The sequence below is a fragment of the Arachis ipaensis genome, chromosome B9, assembly GCF_059453495.1.
Source record: "Arachis ipaensis isolate K30076 ecotype BB chromosome B9, ASM5945349v1, whole genome shotgun sequence".
Classification (NCBI taxonomy): Eukaryota; Viridiplantae; Streptophyta; class Magnoliopsida; order Fabales; family Fabaceae; genus Arachis; species Arachis ipaensis.
The window spans coordinates 26,876,229-26,896,405 of NC_142444.1; the positions used below are offsets into that span (position 1 = coordinate 26,876,229).

At 39.0% G+C, this 20,177-nt stretch overlaps 1 non-coding gene across 1 annotated transcript; it reads right to left on the reverse strand.

Moving 5' to 3' along the window:
- Positions 1-19,986: 19,986 nt before the first annotated feature.
- On the reverse strand, positions 19,987-20,094 carry LOC148544088 (small nucleolar RNA R71). The gene has a single exon (XR_015900547.1). It is a non-coding gene; the product is annotated as a small nucleolar RNA R71 (small nucleolar RNA).
- Positions 20,095-20,177: the final 83 nt, after the last annotated feature.

Sequence of the window (20,177 nt, forward strand, 5' to 3'; positions counted from 1 at the left end):
TTAGATCTCTTAATCAGAATCTTTGTGGTATAAGCTAGAATTGATGGCGGCATTCATGAGAATCCGGAAAGTCTAAACTTTGTCTGTGGTATTCCGAGTAGGATTCAAGGATTGAATGACTGTGACGAGCTTCAAACTCTTGAAGGCTGGGCGTTAGTGACAAACGTAAAGGAATCAAGGGATTCTATTCCAACCGGATCGAGAACCAACCGGTGATTAGCCGTGCTGTGACAGAGCGCGTGAGCGTAGTTTTCACTGGAAGGATGGAAGGTAGCCATTGACAACGGTGATCCACCAATACACAGCTTGCCATAGGAGGACGTGCGTGCGTGAACAAGAAGACAGAGGAAAGCAGATATTCAGAAGACAAAGCATCTCCAAAACTCCAACATATTCTCCATTACTGCATAACAAGTAACCTTTAATCCATGCTCTCTTGTTTATTTGCAATTCAACTGATAAACATAATTGACTTCCTGACTAAGATTTACAAGATAACCATAGATTGCTTCAAACCAACAATCTCCGTGGGATTCGACCCTTACTCACGTGAGGTATTACTTGGACGACCCAGTGCACTTGCTGGTCAGTGGTACGAGTTGTGAAACGTGTGATTCACAATTTGTGCACCAAGTTTTTGGCGCCGTTGCCGGGGATTGTTCGAGTATGGACAACTAACGGTTTATTTTGTTGCTTAGATTAGGAAAAATTTCTCTTTTTATTGTTGTGTTAGAATCTTAGAATCCTTATTTTCTTTTTAAAATCTTTTTCAAAAAAAAATAATTTTTCTATTAAATCCTGTGCCAAACTTTAAGTTTGGCGTTTTCTTGTTGATTTTTCTGTGTTTTTCGAAAATTTATTTTGGTTTTCTAAAAATTTTAAGTTTGGTGTTCTTCCTTTGTGTTCTCGTGTTCTTGTGAATCTTCAAAGTGTTCTTAAGTTTTCCTTGTGTCTTGATCTTAAAATTTTTAAGTTTGGTGTTCCTTAGTGTTTTTCCCCCCAAAATTTTCGAAAATAAGGAACCTCAGATCTAAAAAGTTTAAATCCTGTGTTATCTTATTGTTTTTCTCTCTCCTTTAAAAATTCAGATTTTTTTTTCAAAATTTAAAACCTTTTTCAAAAATCATCATATCTTTTTCAAAATCTCCTAACCACTTTCTCTCTCCTCACTTTTTCGAAAATCTTTTACTCATTTTTATTTATTTTATTTTGACTTATTTTATTTTCGAAATAAATTAATAAATAAATAAATAAAAATATTTTTTCTATTTTACATCATCTCCCTTTCTCCATCATGGACCTAAGCGGAAATGAACAGTCCAGGAGGACTCTGGGGTCATATTCTAACCCCTCTACTGCTTCATATGGGAGTAGTATCTGCATACCCTCCATTGGAGTCAGTAGCTTTGAGTTGAATCCTCAGCTCATTATCATGGTGCAGCAAAGCTGCCAGTATTCCAGTCTTCCACACGAAGAACCTACAGAGTTTCTGGCACAATTTTTACAAATTACTGACACAGTACATGATAAGGAAATAGATCAGGATGTCTACAGACTATTACTATTTCCATTTGCTGTAAAAGATCAAGCTAAGAGGTGGTTAAATAACCAACCTAAGGCCAGCATAAAGACATGGAAACAGCTGACAGAAAAATTCCTGAATCAATATTTCCCTCCAAAAAGGATGACACAGCTAAGGCTGGACATCCAAGGCTTCAAGTAAAGAGATAATGAATCTCTTTATGATGCCTGGGAGAGATACAGAGAGATGCTACGAAAATGCCCCTCTGAAATGTTCTCAGAGTGGGTTCAGTTAGACATCTTCTACTATGGGCTTGCAGAAGGAGCTCAGATGTCTCTAGATTACTCAGCTGGTGGATCTATCCACATGAGAAAGACAATTGAAGAGGCTCAAGAGCTCATTGATACAGTTGCCAAGAATCAGCATCTGTATCTAAGCAGTGACCCTTCCATGAAAGAAGAGGTTAAAACAGCAACTGCTGAACTCAGTCCTGTAGAACAAGCTGCTGAATTCAATCAGCAATTGGACTTCCTAACAAGGCAGTTAGCCGAATTCAAAGATAGACTACAAGAGACAAGGATGGCTAATATACATATGGAAGAACAGTTTAAGCAAACAAAGCAGCAGCTGTCAAGGCAAATAACAGAAGAATGCCAAGCAGTTCAATTAAGAAGTGGGAAGACATTAAATATCTCACCTCAAGGCAGAAAAAAGTCAGGAAATGAGAAACCCACCAAAGATTCACCTGAGGATAGTAAGAGCCCAGGGAAAAATAATTCTGGCGCTAAAACGCCAGAAAATTGGTGGAAGGCTGGCGTTGAACGCCCAGACCATGCCCACAACTGGCGTTCAACGCCAGAAACAAGGCAGGATTGGCGTTCAACGCCAGAAATGGGCAAGAATCTGGCGTTGAATGCCCAAAATGGGCAAGACCTGGCGCTGAACGCCCAAAATGGGCACAGTTCTGGCGTTCAGACGCCAGGAGCAGACAAGGAGCTGGCGTCCAGTTTCACTCCAGCTTCTAACTCTGGCACTCAATCGCCAGTGAGGGATCAGACACACACAAATGCTGATAACAACCCCTCTAAAAAGGCTTCTTCAACCACTTCTGTAGGCAATAAACCTGCAGCAACTAAGGTTGAAGAATATAAAGCCAAGATACCTTATCCTCAAAAACTCCGGAAAGAGGAGCAGGATAAGCAATTTGCTCGCTTTGCAGATTATCTCAGGACTCTTGAAATAAAAATTCCATTTGCAGAAGCACTTGAGCAAATACCTTCTTATGCCAAGTTCATGAAGGAGATCTTGAGTCATAAGAAGGATTGGAGAGAAACAGAAAGAGTTCTCCTCACTGAAGAATGCAGTGCAGTCATTCTGAAAAGCTTTCCTGAAAAGCTTAAAGACCCTGGGAGTTTTCTGATACCATGCATATTAGAAGGTAATTGCACCAAGACAGCTTTATGCGATCTTGGGGCAAGCATCAACCTAATACCTGCATCCATTATCAGAAAGCTTGGCTTAACTGAAGAAGTTAAACCAACCCGGATATGTCTCCAACTTGCTGATGGTTCTACTAAATACCCATCAGGCGTGATTGAAGACATGATTGTCAGAGTTGGGCCATTCGCCTTTCCCACTGACTTTGTTGTGCTGGAAATGGAGGAGCACAAGAGTGCTACTCTCATTCTAGGAAGACCCTTCCTAGCAACTGGACGATCCCTCATTGACGTACAACAAGGGGAAATAACCTTGAGAGTCAATGATGATGAGTTCAAGTTGAACGCTGTCAAAGCCATGCAGCATCCAGACACATCAACAGACTGCATGAAAGTTGATCTTATTGACTCCTTGGTAGAAGAGATCAACATGGCTGAGAGTCTCGAATCAGAGTTGGAAGACATCTTTAAAGATGTTCAGCCTGATTTGGAGGATTCAGAGGACATGAAAGAGCCTCTGAAATTTCTTCTGAAAGAGGAAAAACCTCCTAAACCCGAGCTCAAGCCATTACCACCATCCTTGAAATATGCATTTCTAGGAGAAGGTGATACTTTTCCAGTGATCATAAGCTCTGCTTTAAATTCACAGGAAGAGGAAGCACTTATTCAAGTGCTAAGGACACACAAGACAGCTCTTGGGTGGTCCATAGGTGACCTTAAGGGCATAAGCCCAGCTAGATGCATGCACAAAATCCTATTGGAGGATAATGCCAAGCCAGTGGTTCAACTACAGAGGCGGCTAAATCTAGCCATGAAGGAAGTGGTGCAGAAAGAGGTCACCAAATTACTAGAGGCTGGGATTATTTATCCTATTTCTGATAGCCCCTAGGTGAGCCCTGTCCAAGTCGTCCCAAAAAAGGGAGGCATGACAGTGATTCATAATGAAAAGAATGAACTGGTTCCTACAAGAACAGTTACAGGATGGCGCATGTGCATTGACTACAGAAGACTCAATACAGCCACCAGAAAGGATCATTTTCCTTTACCATTCATAGACCATATGCTAGAAAGACTGGCAGGTCATGAGTATTACTGCTTTTTGGACGGCTACTCAGGCTATAACCAGATTGCAGTAGATCCCCAGGATCAAGAGAAAACAACATTCACATGTCCATCTGGAGTGTTTGCTTATAGAAGGATGCCATTTGGGCTGTGTAATGCGCCTGCAACCTTCCAGAGATGCATGCTCTCTATTTTCTCTGATATGGTGGAAAAATTTCTGGAAGTCTTCATGGATGACTTCTCAGTATATGGAGACTCATTCAGCTCCTGTCTTGATCACCTGAAACTTGTTCTGAAGAGATGCCAAGAGACCAACCTAGTTTTAAACTGGGAAAAATGTCACTTCATGGTGACTGAAAGAATTGTCCTTGGGCATAAAATCTCAAATAAGGGAATAGAGGTGGATCAAGCAAAAATAGAGGTAATTGAAAAATTACCACCACCTGCCAATGTTAAGGCAATCAGAAGCTTTCTGGGGCATGCAGGATTCTATAGGAGGTTTATAAAGGATTTTTCAAAAATCGCAAAACCTCTAAGCAATCTGCTAGCTGCGGACACGCCATTTGTGTTTGACACAGAGTGCCTGCAGGCGTTCGAAACGCTGAAAGCTAAGCTGGTCACAGCACCAGTCATTTCTGCACCAGACTGGACATTACCATTTGAGCTAATGTGTGATGCCAGTGATCACGCCATTGGTGCAGTGTTGGGACAGAGGCATGATAAGCTTCTGCATGTCATTTATTACGCCAGTTGCGTTCTAAATGATGCCCAGAAAAATTACACAACCACAAAAAAAGAATTACTTGCAGTGGTTTACGCCATTCACAAGTTCAGATCATACTTAGTAGGATCAAAAGTGATTGTGTATACTGATCATGCTGCTCTTAAATATCTACTCACGAAGCAAGATTCAAAACCCAGGCTCATCAGATGGGTGTTGCTTCTGCAAGAGTTTGATATAGAAATAAGAGACAGAAAAGGGACAGAGAACCAAGTGGCTGATCATCTGTCCCGGATAGAGCCAGTAGAAGGGACGTCCCTCCCCTCTCTTGAGATCTCTGAGACGTTTCCGGATGAGCATTTATTTGCCATTCAGGAAGCACCATGGTTTGCCGATATTGCAAACTATAAAGCTGCAAGGTTCATACCCAAGGAGTACAACAGGATACAAAAGAAGAAATTAATTACTGATGCAAAGTACTACTTGTGGGATGAACCTTATCTCTTTAAGAGATGTGCAGACGGAATAATCCGTAGGTGTGTGTCTAGAGAATAAGCACAGAGGATCCTGTGGCATTGCCATGGATCTCAATATGGAGGCCATTTCGGAGGTGAGCGAACAGCCACTAAGGTCCTCCAATGCGGCTTCTATTGGCCCACACTCTATAAAGATTCCCGAGAGTTTGTACGTAACTGTGACAATTGCCAAAGAGCTGGTAATCTGCCTCATGGTTACGCCATGCCTCAACAAGGAATCTTGGAAATTGAGTTGTTTGACGTATGGGGAATTGACTTCATGGGACCTTTCCCACCATCATACTCAAACACTTATATTCTGGTGGCAGTTGACTATGTATCAAAATGGGTTGAGGCTATTGCCACACCCACCAATGATACTAAAACAGTGCTGAAGTTCCTCCAGAAATATATCTTTAGCAGGTTTGGTGTCCCTAGAGTACTAATCAGTGATGGGGGCACTCACTTCTGCAATAAACAGCTTTACTCTGCCATGGTTCGGTATGGAATTCGCCACAAGGTGGCCACTCCATATCATCCACAAACCAATAGTCAAGCTGAAGTCTCTAATAGAGAATTAAAGAGAATCCTGGAACGGATAGTAAATACCCGTAGAAAGGATTGGGCACGGAGCTTGGATGATGCTCTGTGGGCTTACAGGACAGCATTCAAGACCCCTATAGGGACCTCTCCATACCAACTCGTGTATGGTAAGGCATGTCACCTGCCCGTGGAACTGGAACATAAGGCCTACTGGGCAACCAGATTCCTAAACTTTGATGCCAAACTAGCAGGAGAAAAACGATTGCTCCAGCTAAATGAGCTAGAGGAATTCAGATTCACAGCTTTCGAAAATGCCAAGTTTTATAAAGAAAAATAAAAAAAGTGGCATGACAGAAAGCTATCATCTAGAATCTTTGAACCAGGACAGAAGGTTCTGTTGTTTAACTCTAGACTCAGGCTATTCCCCGGGAAACTGAAATCCCGGTGGAGGAGACCATACGTGATTACAAGTGTATCACCATATGGTTATGTGGAGCTTCAAGATATTGATTCTGATAAGAAGTTCATTGTCAATGGACAGAGAATTAAGCATTATCTTGAAGGCAACATTGGGAAAGAATGCTCAAGGCTGAAGCTAGATTAAAAGCTCAGCAAGGTCTAGCTAAAGACAATAAAGAAGCGCTTGCTGGGAGGCAACCCAGCCATGGGGCAACAATCCTCTAAGCATTTTGCCCTACTTTTATTTTTATTTTTATTTTTATTTGTTTATATAAAATTCACTGACACTAAGGTGAGGAATCATTTACAGAAGACCTCGGCACACAAAACAGAGAAAAAGAGCTCACTGGCAAGAAAACGCCAGTAAAAGTGTATTTTGGGCGTTCAACGCCCAAAATGGGCACCCACTGGGCGTTGAACGCCAGTAATGGCAGCAGCTGGGCGTTGAACGCCCAGGAGAGCAGCATTTGGGCACTGAACGCCCAAAACAGGCAGTGTTTGGGCGTTCAAACGCCAGGATGGCAAGGAGGAGCCAAATTCATTTTTCCACACGTTTTTCCATTCTAATTTTAAATTTTATGTTTCAATGCATGGTTTTTACATAAACATGTCAAGAACCCTGATTTCTAAAATCCTTAATTTCTAAAAATCCCTCTTTCCAAATTCAATCCAACTCTTTTCAAATCTTTTTTAAAAACAAATCTATCTTTTTCACTCTAAAATCTTTTCAACTAATCAATATCTTTTTCAAATATCCATATTATATTTTTCAAAATCTAGATTTATCTTTTTCAAAAATCTATCATATCTTCTCAATTTTAAACTATATCCTCTATCTTATCTTTTTCAAATCAATATTTTTATCCTATCTTTTCCAATTTTTCGAAAACCCACCCCCCATCCCTTTAAATTTGGGTTCGGCCTCCCTCCTCCTCCATCAACAATTGCACCTAGCTCTCCTTCTATCCCTCTCCTTTCTCTTCATTTACCTGAGGACAAGCAAACCTCTAAGTTTGGTGTGTTTATTCGCAATCACTAAGATCATGGCCCCTAAAGGAAAACAACCCACTCCAAGAGGCAAGAAAGAGAGCATTCCAAAACCACTTTGGAATCAAGGGAAGTTCTTATCTAAAGAACATTCGGACCATTATAACAAAATAATGGGTCTGAGATCAGTGATCCCGGAAGTTAGATTCGATCTGAAAGAAGATGAATACCCGGAGATCCAGGAGCAAATTCGAATCAGGAGCTGGGAAGTCCTAGCTAATCCTGAAACGAAAGTGGGAAGGAACATGGTCCAGGAGTTCTATGCTAATATGTGGCAAACTGACAAGCAGAAACTATCTGGGACTGCTCTCTATGACTATCGGACCGTGGTCAGAGGAAAGATTGTTCATACCCACCCTGACAGGATCAGGGAGATCTTAAAGCTACCTCAGCTGAAGGATGATCCAGACTCCTTCAACAGGAGGATGATGAGAGCAGACAAGGGCCTGGATAAGATTCTAGAGGACATATGTATCCCTGGAGCCAGGTGGACCACCAACACAAAGGGTGTCCCAAATCAACTCAAGAGAGAGGATCTCAAACCAGTCGCCAGAGGATGGCTAGACTTCATTGGGCATTCTCTGTTGCCTACTAGCAACCGTTCTGAAGTCACAGTTAAAAGAGCAGTGATGATCCATTGCATCATGATGGGAAAGGAAGTGGAGGTTCATCAGTTGATTTCAACTGAACTCTACAAAATTGCTAACAAAAATTCTAAAGAGGCCAGGTTGGCTTATCCAAGCGTGATTTCTCTGCTCTGCAAGGATGCTGGAGTAAGGATGGGAATAACTGAGTATATCTCAGTTGAGAAGCCAATCACCAAAGCATCCATGGAAAAACAACAAGCACAGGATGATCCCATCAAGAAGAGAGCACAGGAATTCCTCCCATAGATCCCTCAATCTGAATACTGGGAGTATCTTGAGACGTCTGTAACCAAGATACGGGAAGCTATGGAGCAAATAATAAAATAACAGAAGGAACACAGTCAAATGCTGACCTATATGTTTAAAGAACAAGAGGAGCAAGGGCGTGACTTAAGGGAATTGAAGCGCCAAAAGTCTTCTCTTGCAGGACCAAGCACCCCAAGGATCAGAGGAACCCCCGTTCCCCCAGAATAAAGGTTGTTAATTTCCAATTTCTGCCTTAACTCTGTGACAGTGTCCTTATAGAAGTTTACCTTAGGAGTCATATAGTAGTAATTAGTATCTATTTTGATTTTATCTCCAATTAAGCTATAGTTTATTTTTCTCATCATCAGCAAACATGAATAAAGTAGTAGATCTTTTGAATAAGAGGCAATAAAATTTTGAGTTTTAATAAGAAAAATTCTAATTAGTTAAATGTGGTGGCAATGCTTTCTGTCTTCTGAATGAATGCTTGAACAGTGCATATGTCTTTTGAATTTGTTGTTTAAGACTGTTAAATATGTTGGCTCTTGAAAGAATGATGAACATGAGACATGTTATTGATAATCTGAAAAATCATAAAAATGATTCTTGAAGCAAGAAAAAGCAGCAAAGAACAAAGCTTGCAGAAAAAAAAAATATATATATATATGTATATTAGAATAGGCAAAAAAAAAAAAAAAGAAAGAAAAAGAAAAAGCAAGCAGAAAAAGCCAAAAGCTCTTAAAACCAAGAGGCAAGAGCAAAAAGCCAATAACCCTTAAAACCAAAAGGCAAGGGCAAATAAAAAGGATCTCAAGGCTTTGAGCATCAGTGGATAGGAGGGCCTAAAGGAATAAAATCCTGGTCTAAGCGGCTAAACCAAGCTGTCCCTAACCATGTGCTTGTGGCGTGAAGGTGTCAAGTGAAAACTTGAGACTGAGCGGTTAAAGTCAAGGTCCAAGGCAAAAAGAAGAGTGTGCTTAAGAACTCTGGACACCTCTAATTGGGGACTTTAGCAAAGCTGAGTCACAATCTAAAAGGTTCACCCAATTATGTGTCTGTGGCATTTATGTATCCGGTGGTAATACTGGAAAACAAAGTGCTTAGGGCCACGGCCAAGACTCATAAAATAGCTGTGTTCAAGAATCATCACACTGAAATAGGAGAATCAATAACACTATCTGAATTCTAAGTTCCTATAGATGCCAATCACTTTGAGCTTCAATGGATAAAGTGAGATGCCAAAACTGTTCAGAAGCAAAAAGCTACTAGTCCCGCTCATCTAATTAGAATCTGAGCTTCACTCAAAAACTCTGAGATATTATTGCTTCTCAACCTATTAGTCTTCTAGTTTACTTTTCTAGTTGCTTGAGGACAAGCAACAGTTTAAGTTTGGTGTTGTGATGAGCGGATATTTTATACGCTTTTTGGGGTTAATTTCATATAGTTTTGAGTATGTTCTAGTTAGTTTTTAGTCTATTTTCATTAGTTTTTAGGAAAAATTCATATTTCTGGACTTTACTATGAGTTTTGTGTTTTTCTGTAATTTCAGGTATTTTTCTGGCTGAAATTGAAGGAGCTGAGCAAAAATCTGATTCAGGCTGAAAAAGGACTGCTGATGCTGTTGGATTCTGACCTCCCTGCACTCAAAGTAGATTTTCTGGAGCTACAGAACTCGAAATGGCATGCTTTCAATTGCGTTGGAAAGTAGACATCCAGGGCTTTCCAGCAATATATAATAATCCATACTTTGCACAAGGATAGACGACGTAAACTGGCGTTCAACTCCAGTTCTCTGCCCAATTCTGGCGTCCAGCGCCAGAAAAGGATCAAAAGCTGGAGTTGAACGCCCAAACTGGCACAAAAAATGGCGTTCAACTCTACAAATGGCCTCTGCACGTGAATTGCTTAAATCTCAGCCCCAGCACACACCAAGTGAGCCCCAGAAGTGGATCTCTGCATCATCCATCATAGTTTACTCATTTTTTGTAAACCTAGGCTACTAGTTTAGTATTTAAACAACTTTTAGAGACTTATTTTGCATCTCATGACATTTTAGATCTGAACTTTGTACTCTTTGACGGCATGAGTCTCTAAACTCCATTGTTGGGGGTGAGGAGCTCTGCTGTGTCTCGATGAATTAATGCAAGTATTTCTGTTTTCTATTCAAACACGCTTGTTCCTATCTAAGATGTTCATTCGCGCTTAACTGTGATGAAGGTGATGAGTTGTGACACTCATCACCATTCTCAACCCATGAATGTGTGACTGACAACCACCTCCATTCTATATCAGATTGAATGAGTATCTCTTAGATCTCTTAATCAGAATCTTCGTGGTATAAGCTAGAATTGATGGCGGCATTCATGAGAATCCGGAAAGTCTAAACCTTGTCTGTTGTATTCCGAGTAGGATTCAAGGATTGAATGACTGTGACGAGCTTCAAACTCCTAAAGGCTGGGCGTTAGTGACAAACGCAAAGGAATCAAGGGATTCTATTCCAACTGGATCGAGAACCAACCGGTGATTAGCCGTGCTGTGACAGAGCGCGTGAGCGTAGTTTTCACTGGAAGGATGGAAGGTAGCCATTGACAACGGTGATCCACCAATACACAGCTTGCCATAGGAGGACGTGCGTGCGTGAACAAGAAGACAGAGGAAAGCAGAGATTCAGAAGACAAAGCATCTCCAAAACTCCAACATATTCTCCATTACTGCATAACAAGTAACCTTTAATCCATGCTCTCTTGTTTATTTGCAATTCAACTGATAAACATAATTGACTTCCTGACTAAGATTTACAAGATAACCATAGATTGCTTCAAACCAACAATCTCCGTGGGATTCGACCCTTACTCACGTGAGGTATTACTTGGACGACCCAGTGCACTTGCTGGTCAGTGGTACGAGTTGTGAAACGTGTGATTCACAATTTGTGCACCAAGCACCGGTTGTGGTAAATAGTTACTATTTAGACTCTATGATAGTGAACTGTTCTGGAATTGATTATCAGGGCATTATGTTATTAACTGCGGGAGTATCAGGTGTTGATAAGAGTTTAGAGCAGATTCTGGTTGTATGTCAATTTCTAGACGTGTTTCCGGATGATATTAATGAATTTCCACCTAACCGAGAGGTTGAATTTGCTATTGAGTTGGTGCCTGGAGCCGGTCCCATTTTGATTACTCCTTATAGGATGTCACCTTTAGAAATGACTGAACTGAAGGCTCAGCTAGAAGATCTGTTGGGTAAGCATTTTATCTGACCAAGTGTTCTCCACGGGAAGCGCCAGTGTTACTGGTAAAGAAAAAGGACGGAAATATGTGCTTGTGTGTCGATTATCGGCAATTGAATAAGATCACTGTGAAGAATAAATATCCATTACCAAGAATCGATGATCTAATGGATCAGTTACAAGGTGCCATTGTGTTTTCTAAGATTGATCTGCGATCGGGTATCACCAGATAAGGGTTAGAGATGAAGATATTCCAAAAACTGCTTTCAGGACACGTTATGGTCATTATGAGTATACAGTGATGTCTTTTAGATTGACTAATGTGCCGGCAGTATTCATGGATTATATGAATAGGATTTTCCGGCCGCATCTGGACAAGTTTGTTATTGTCTTCATTGATGATATTCTTGTTTATTCTAAGACTGAAGAGGAGCATGCTGATCACTTGCGAACTGTGCTGCAAATTCTGAGAGACAGGAAGTTATATGCTAAGTTATCTAAACGCGAGTTCTGGAAGAGTGAGGTGAAGTTTCTTGGTCACGTAGTGAGTAAGTAAAGAATAGCTGTGGATCCGGCTAAGGTGGAAGCAGTGATGAATTGGGAGCGACCAACTTCAGTGACAGAGATCAGAAGTTTCCTAGGTTTGGCGGGGTATTATCGAAGATTCATTAAGGGATTTTCACAGCTCGCCTTACCTTTAACTAAGTTGACTAGGAATGATACGCCTTTTGTCTGGTCTCCAGAATGTGAAGAGAGCTTTCAATTATTGAAGCATAGATTGACTACTGTACCCGTGTTGGTATTGCCTGAACCAAGTGAACCGTTCTGATGCAGCACCAGAATGTTGTAGCATACGCCTCATGGCAGTTAAAGCCGTATGAGATGAACTATCCGACTCACGATTTAGAACTTGCTGCTGTTATGTTTGCTTTAAAGATTTGGAGGTACTATCTTTATGGCGTTAAGTTTCATGTTTTCTCAGACCATAAGAGTTTGAAGTATCTTTTTGAATAGAAAGAGTTGAATATGCGTCAGAGGAGGTGGATGGAGCTTCTGAAAGATTATGATTTTGAATTGAATTATCATCCAGGAAAAGCGAATGTTGTGGCGGATGCCTTGAGTCGGAATTCTTTATATTCAGCTTGGATGATGCTACGGGAGGAAGAGTTACTGAAGGCATTTCAAGGTTTGAATTTGGGAGTTAAAGAAGAATCTAGAATTCTGTGTTTGAGTCAGTTGCAGATTTCAAGTGATTTTAAATCAGAACTTCTGAAGACTCATCGAGATAGTGAAGCGTTACGTAAGGTATTACCAGCAGTTGAACAGGAAAAATAGTGGAGAGTGTCAGAAGGTCAGGATGGTCTATGGAGGTTCAAGAATCATATTGTTGTGCCAGATGTCGGAGATCTGCGACAGAATATCTTGAAGGAAGCCCATAAGAGCGGGTTCTCAGTTCATCCAAGAAGCACCAAGATGTATCAGGATCTGAAAGCGATGTTCTAGTGGCCTGGGATGAAGAATGATGTGGCATTGCATGTATCTAAATGTTTAACATGTCAGAAGGTTAAGATTGAGCATCAAAGACCATCATGAACCCTTCAGCCTTTGGAGATTCCATAATGAAAATAGGAGAGTATTACAATCGATTTTGTGATAGGTTTGCCTAGAACCCGGTCTGGCTGTGACGCTATTTGGGTGGTTATGGACTGACTAACAAAATCAGCTCACTTTCTTTCTATTCGAATAAGTTGCACAATGGAGGAACTGGCTCGAATGTATATCAAAGAGATTGTCAGGTTGCATGGCGTGCCTTCTACCATTATATCTGACAGAGATCCTCGTTTTACCTCAAGGTTCTGGGGGGCCTTCCAGCGCGCATTTGGGACCGAGTTGAGTTTGAGTACTGCATATCACCCTTAGACAAATGGTCAGTTAGAGAGAACTATTCAAACCTTGGAGGATATGCTAAGGGCTTGTGTTTTGGACCAGCCGGTGAGCTGGGATCGGTATATGCCATTAGTGAAATTTGCTTATAATAATAGCTACCATGCAAGCATCTGTATGGCAGAAAATATCAGTCTCCACTATGTTGGTATGAAACTGGAGAAAGAAGTTTGTTAGGGCCTGAGATGATAGGTGAAACTACTGAACAGATAAAGAAGATTCGTAGTCGAATGCTTATATCCCAGAGCCATCAGAAGAGTTATGCTGATCAGAGGTGGAAGCCTTTGGAATTTGAAGAAGGGGAGCATGTTTTTCTGAAAGTTACACCAACCACTAGAGTGGAAAGAGCTATTAAGACTAAGAAACTGAATCCCCATTATATTGGACCGTTTGAGATCCTGAAGAGAATTGGGCCAGTGGCTTATAGAATTGCCTTACCGTCGTATCTTTCGAATTTGCACGACGTGTTTCATGTGTCATAGCTTCGGAAGTATACTCTTGACACAAGTCATGTTCTAGAAACGGAACCAATCTAAGTAAGAGAAGATCCAACACTTCCAGAAATTTTGGTGAGAATTATGACACCAGTATTAAACGATTACGCGGGAAGGAAGTCTCATTGGTAAAAGTAGCTTGGATTCGAGCTGGTATCAAGGAACATACTTGGGAACTCGAATCAGATATGTGAAATGACTACCCACATCTCTTTTCAGGTAACTGAATTTGAATTTTGAGGGCAAAATTCTTTGTTAGGTGGGTAGGATGTAAATCCTGATAAATTAGTAGATAATTAGGCAATAAATTTGTTTTTAATAAGGAAGATTAGAAATGTGAATATTATATCAAATTAGGATAGAGCTCATCGAAACGAGAATTTTGACACTAATTTCGAAGAAATCGGTCCAAGATTGGACCGAACTAGTTAAAGCGAGTCTAAACCGGGCCGTCGGTCCAACCGGACCAGCCCTTTTAAGTGAGCCCAAAGCCTTTCTTCCCCTTCATTTTAACAAAAATGAAACTGAAGCACACATAGGGGAGAAGAGAACGAAACTTTACCGAAACCCTTAAGGTGAACTCCGAACGTCGAAACTTCTCCGTCCAAGCTTCGATCGCTGCACCGTTTGCGGCCACGTGTTCACCGCGTCGAGCTCTACATCTATACCGGAATAATTTCACTGGTAACTTTTTTAATCACTCTCAGCCTCCTTTTCCCCCAATTTTCAAATTTTGAGTAGGAATGTTGAATTTCTTTGATTTCTGATGTTTTAGGATCCAATTAGTTTGAGAAAAACGTTCACTCTTACTTATGTGAAGCTTGGGTAAGGTGAGAATACGATAATTCTATTTTAATTTCATTGAATTTGAGCTTTGAGTTTTAAATTGGATATATATGTGTTATAAATGTGTATTAGGTTGAAAAATAAATAATTGGAGTTTGAAATTGTGAATATTGGAACTTTGAGGAAGCTGAGCTTAGAGTTTATTGAATTTTGAGGGGCTGCCTTGGTTTTAAATAAATTGATTTGGTCATTACGTGGAAATCGGCCAAGGTATGGTTTAGGTTTCTTGCATTTAATATATAATGTTCTGTGAAAACTTGGGCTAGATGACCATAGGATAAGTTGGAATGCAGGTGTATGTTTAATGTTTAGTAATTTATTATTGAATATACTTAGTTGGTGTTTGTGGATAATTAGTAATTGATTATGGATGGTGGTTGTTGTTATGTTGATTTGGAAGGAAACATGGTTGAATGTTGTTATTGATGATTAAGTTTGGTTAGTGCTTGTTGGATAGTTGGTAATTTAAATATGTGGTGGAGATTGTTATTGATGTTGAAATTGGTAAGAAATGTGGTTGATTGGTTGTTTACATGCTTACAAGAACATTAAAGGGAAGCTTGAGGGGGTTGTTGAGAAATGAAATTGTTTAGTGTAATTGAATGGTAGTTGATAAATGGTGTAAAGTTGTGTTGAGTTTTGTTATTGGTATATGGTGTTAGATTTAGCATATTTAACAAGGAATGGAATGGAGTTTTGATTGAAAATTGAGATTTGAATATTTTTGCAAAGGTTGGTTTTTGGCCAAATTTATGCGAGGCATAAATTGGCTTCTGGACCTTCAATTTGTTCCCAAATTATTTTAAAATAAAAATTGGATTCGTGATGTTTATGTCATCCAAAGAACGGAAGGAAAACGATTTAAAACGATTGAGTTATGCCCGTCGGAAGTTTGGATGATAAATATGTGGTTATGCTGCTATGATTTGCAAGGTTTGCAGCTCTCTGGTGATCTGCTGCTATTTTTAAAAATGACGTATGTCCACCTATACGCATGGCCCACGCGTACGCGTGGAATGTGCATTTTGGTTGTGCGACGCGAGTAGCTCTATGCGTACGCGTGACATGAGGTATCCATCTACGCGTACGCGTGGACCCTATTTCGGCAAACATGATTTTTAATGTTTTAAACTATATTTCAAACCTCTAAACCTCTATTTTCATTCCTTTAGTCATGAATACTAGTATTACACCTGATAATCAGATGAAGTTAGGAAATGGGGATAACTTGGAGGTGAAGTAAAGCTGAAAAGTGATGAATTGATTCTGAAATGTAATGAATGATTATGTATGAAATTTGGCTTGAATGATTTAATGATCTGAGATACGAGATTCCCTGGGTTAAGTGTCGTGGCTTGCCACCATGTGTACCAGGTTGAAAACTCGATACTTTGTTGACCCTACGACGTAAGTGTGACCTGTGATGAGCGGATAATTTATACGCTTTTTGGCATTGTTTTTACATAGTTTTTAGTATTATTTGGTTACTTTTTAGTATATTTTTATTAGTTTTTAATTAAAAATCACATTTCTGGACTTTACTATGAGTTTGTGTGTTTTTTTGTGATTTCAAGTATTTTCTGGCTGAAATTGAGGGACCTGAGCAAAAATCAGATTCAGAGGTTGAAGAAGGACGGCAGATGCTGTTGGATTCTGACCTCCCTGCACTTAAAGTGGATTTTATGGAGCTACAGAACTCCAAATGGCGCGCTTCCAATTGCGTTAGAAAGTAGACATCCAGGGCTTTCCAGCAATATATAATAATCCATACTTTGCCTGCGTTTAGACGATGCAAACTGGCGTTGAACGCAAGTTCCATGTTGCAGTCTGGCGTTCAGCGCCAGAAACAAGTTGCAAAGTGGAGTTCAACGCCAGAAACACGTTACAAACTGGCGTTCAACTCCAAGAATGACCTCTCCACGTGTAAACTTCAAGCTCAGCCCAAGCACACACCAAGTGGGCCCCAGAAGTGGATTTCTGCATCAATTACTTATTTCTGTAAACCCTAGTAGCTAGTCTAGTATATATAGGACATTTTACTATTGTATTAGACATCTTGGGACGTTTAGTTCTTAGATCATGGGGGCTGGCAATTCGGCCATACCTGGACCTTATCACTTATGTATTTTCAATGGTAGAGTTTCTACACACCATAGATTAAGGTGTGGAGCTCTGCTGTTCCTCATGAATTAATACAAAGTACTACTGTTTTTCTATTCAATTCAACTTATTCTGCTTCTAAGATATCCATTCGCACCCAAGAACATGATGAATGTGATGATTATGTGATGCTCATCATCATTCTCACTTATGAACGCGTGCCTGACAAACACGTCCGTTCTACATGCAACAAGCTAGAATGAGTATCTCTTGGATATCTAATACAGAGGACCGAGTCCGAGATATTAGAATCTTCGTGGTATAAGTTAGAACCCATGGATGGCCATTCCTGAGATCCAGAAAGTCTAAACCTTGTCTGTGGTATTCCGAGTAGGATCCGGGAAGGGATGGCTGTGACGAACTTCAAACTCGCGAGTACTGGGCGTAGTAACAGACGCAAAAGGAGGGTGAATCCTATTCCAGTATGATCGAGAACCTTCAGATGATTAGCCATGCAGTGACAGCGCATCGGACCATTTTCACAGAGATGATGGGAAGTAGCCATTGACAACGGTGATGCCCTACATATAGCTTGCCATGGAAAGGAGTAGGAAGGATTGGATGAAGACAGCAGGAAAGCAGAGGTTCAGAGGGACGAAAGCATCTCTATACACTTATCTGAAATTCTCACCAATGAATTACATAAGTACCACTATCCTATTTTATATTTTATTTATTTTCATCCACTATAATTTCTTAAAACAATTTAATCCGCCTGATTGAGATTTACAAGATGACCATAGCTTGCTTCATACCAACAATCTCCGTGGGATTCGACCCTTACTCACGTAAGGTATTACTTGGATGACCCAGTGCACTTGCTGGTTAGTTGCGCGAAGTTGTGAAGTTATGTTTGGACCATGGTATTATGCACACGTTTTTGGAGCCATTTCCAGGGAATCAATTTCGAACAACAATTTCACATCTAGATCACAATTTCGTGCACCAAGTTTTTGGCACCGTTGCCAGGGATTATTCGAGTTTGGACAACTGACGGTTCATCTTGTTGCTCAGATTAGGTAACTTTATTTTAATTTTAACCTTTTTGATTTTATTATTCTTATTTTCGAAAAAAAAAATCAAAAAAATATTTTCTTCTTTTTTGTTTTTCCCAATTAATTCTCGAAAAATACAAAAAAATTTACAAAATCATAAAATAAAAAATATTTTTTGTGTTTCTTGTTTGAGTCTTGAGTTAATTTTTTAAGTTTGGTGTCTTGCATGTATTTCTTTTTCTCAAGAATTTTCGAAAATTCATCATATGTTCTTCATGATCTTCAAGTTGTTCCTGGCCAGTCTTCTTGTTTGATCTTCATATTTTCTTGTTTTGTATCTTTTCTTGTTTTTCATATGCATTCTTGCATTCATATTGTCTAAGCATTGCAAATTTCTAAATTTAGTGTCTTGCATGTTTTTCTTTCATTAAAAATTTTCAAAAATAAGTCTTGATGTTCATCTTGATCTTCAAAGTGTTCTTGGTGTTCATCTTGACATTCATAGTGTTCTTGCATGCATTGTGTGTTTTGATTCATAATTTTTATGTTATGAGTCTTTTTCATGTTTTTCTCTTTCTTCATTAAAAATTCAAAAATTAAAAAAAATATGATAATCTTTTCCTTATTTTACTCAAAATTTTCGAAAATATGATTTGATTTAGTCAAAAAGTTTTAAAATTTAATTGTTTCTTATGAATCAAATCAAATTTTCAATTAAAAAAATCTTATTTTTTCAAAATCTTTTTCAAAAATCAAATCTTTTTCATTTTACCTTCATATTTTCGAAAACTTTTTAAATTTGATTTTCAAAATTTTTTTATTTTATTTCTTAATTTTCAAAATCTTTACTAACATTTAATATGATTGATTGAAAAATTTCAAGTTGTTACTTGCTTATTAAGAAAGATTCAATCTTTAAACTCTAGAATCATATCTCTTTAGTTTCTTGTTAGTCAAGTAATCAACTTTAGTTTTCAAAATCAAATCTTTTTAATTTTCTTTTCAAATCTTTTTCAAATTAAAATTTCAATCATATCTTTTTCAAATTCAATTTCAAAATCTTTTCTAACTTCTTATCTTTTTAAAATTAATTTTCAAATCTTATCTTTTTGTTTCAATCATATCTTTTTAAATTTCAATCATATCTTTTCCAAAAACAAATTTCAAAACTTTTTTTCAACCAATCTTATCTTTTTGTTTCAATCATATCTTTTTCAAAACTACCTAACTAATCCTCTCTCTTATTTTCGAAAATTCCCTCTCTCATTTTTCAAAATTCCTTTTTAATTAACTAATTGTTTTAATTTTAATTTAATTTCAAACTTTAATTTTCAAAATTTAACTTTAAATTTTAATTTTTATTAAATTTCGAAATTCTCTCACCCCTCATCTCCTTCTATTTATTTATTCATCACTAACACATCTCCTCATCTCAAATTACTGCTCCTATCCTCACCCTTGTGTTTGGATTATCCATTCTTCTTCACCCCTATTCCCTTTCTTCTTCTACTAACAATAAGGAACCTCTTTACTGTGACATAGAGGATTCCTCTTCTTTTCTTGTTCTTTTCTCTTTCTTATGAGCAGGAACAAGGAAAAATGCATTCTTGTTGAAGCTGATCCAGAACCTGAAAGGACTCTGAAGAGAAAATTAAGAGAAGCTAAATTACAAAAATCCAGAGACAACCTTATTGAAAATTTCGAACAAGAAAAGGGGATGGCAGCCGAACCTAACAACAATAATGCAAGGAGGATGCTTGGTGATTATACTACACCTACTTCCAAATTTGATGGAAGAAGCATCTCCATCCCTACCATTGGAGCAAACAATTTTTGAGCTGAAACCTCAATTAGTTGCTCTAATGCAACAGAACTGAAAATTCCATGGACTTTCATCAGAAGATCCCTATCAGTTTTTAACTGAGTTCTTGCAGATCTGTGAGACTGTTAAGACTAATGGAGTAGATCCTGAAGTCTACAGGCTCATGCTTTTCCTTTTTGCTGTAAGAGACATAGCTAGAACATGGTTGGACTCACAACCTAAAGATAGCCTGAACTCTTGGGATAAGCTGGTCACGGCCTTCTTGGCTAAGTTCTTTCCCCCTCAAAAGCTGAGCAAGCTTAGAGTGGATGTTCAGACCTTCAAGCAAAAAGATGGTGAATCCCTCTATGAAGCTTGGGAATGATACAAGCAGATGACCAAAAGGTGTCCTCCTGACATGCTTTCAGAATGGACCATTCTGGATATATTCTATTATGGTCTGTCTGAGTTCTCCAAGATGTCACTGGACCATTCTGCAGGTGGATC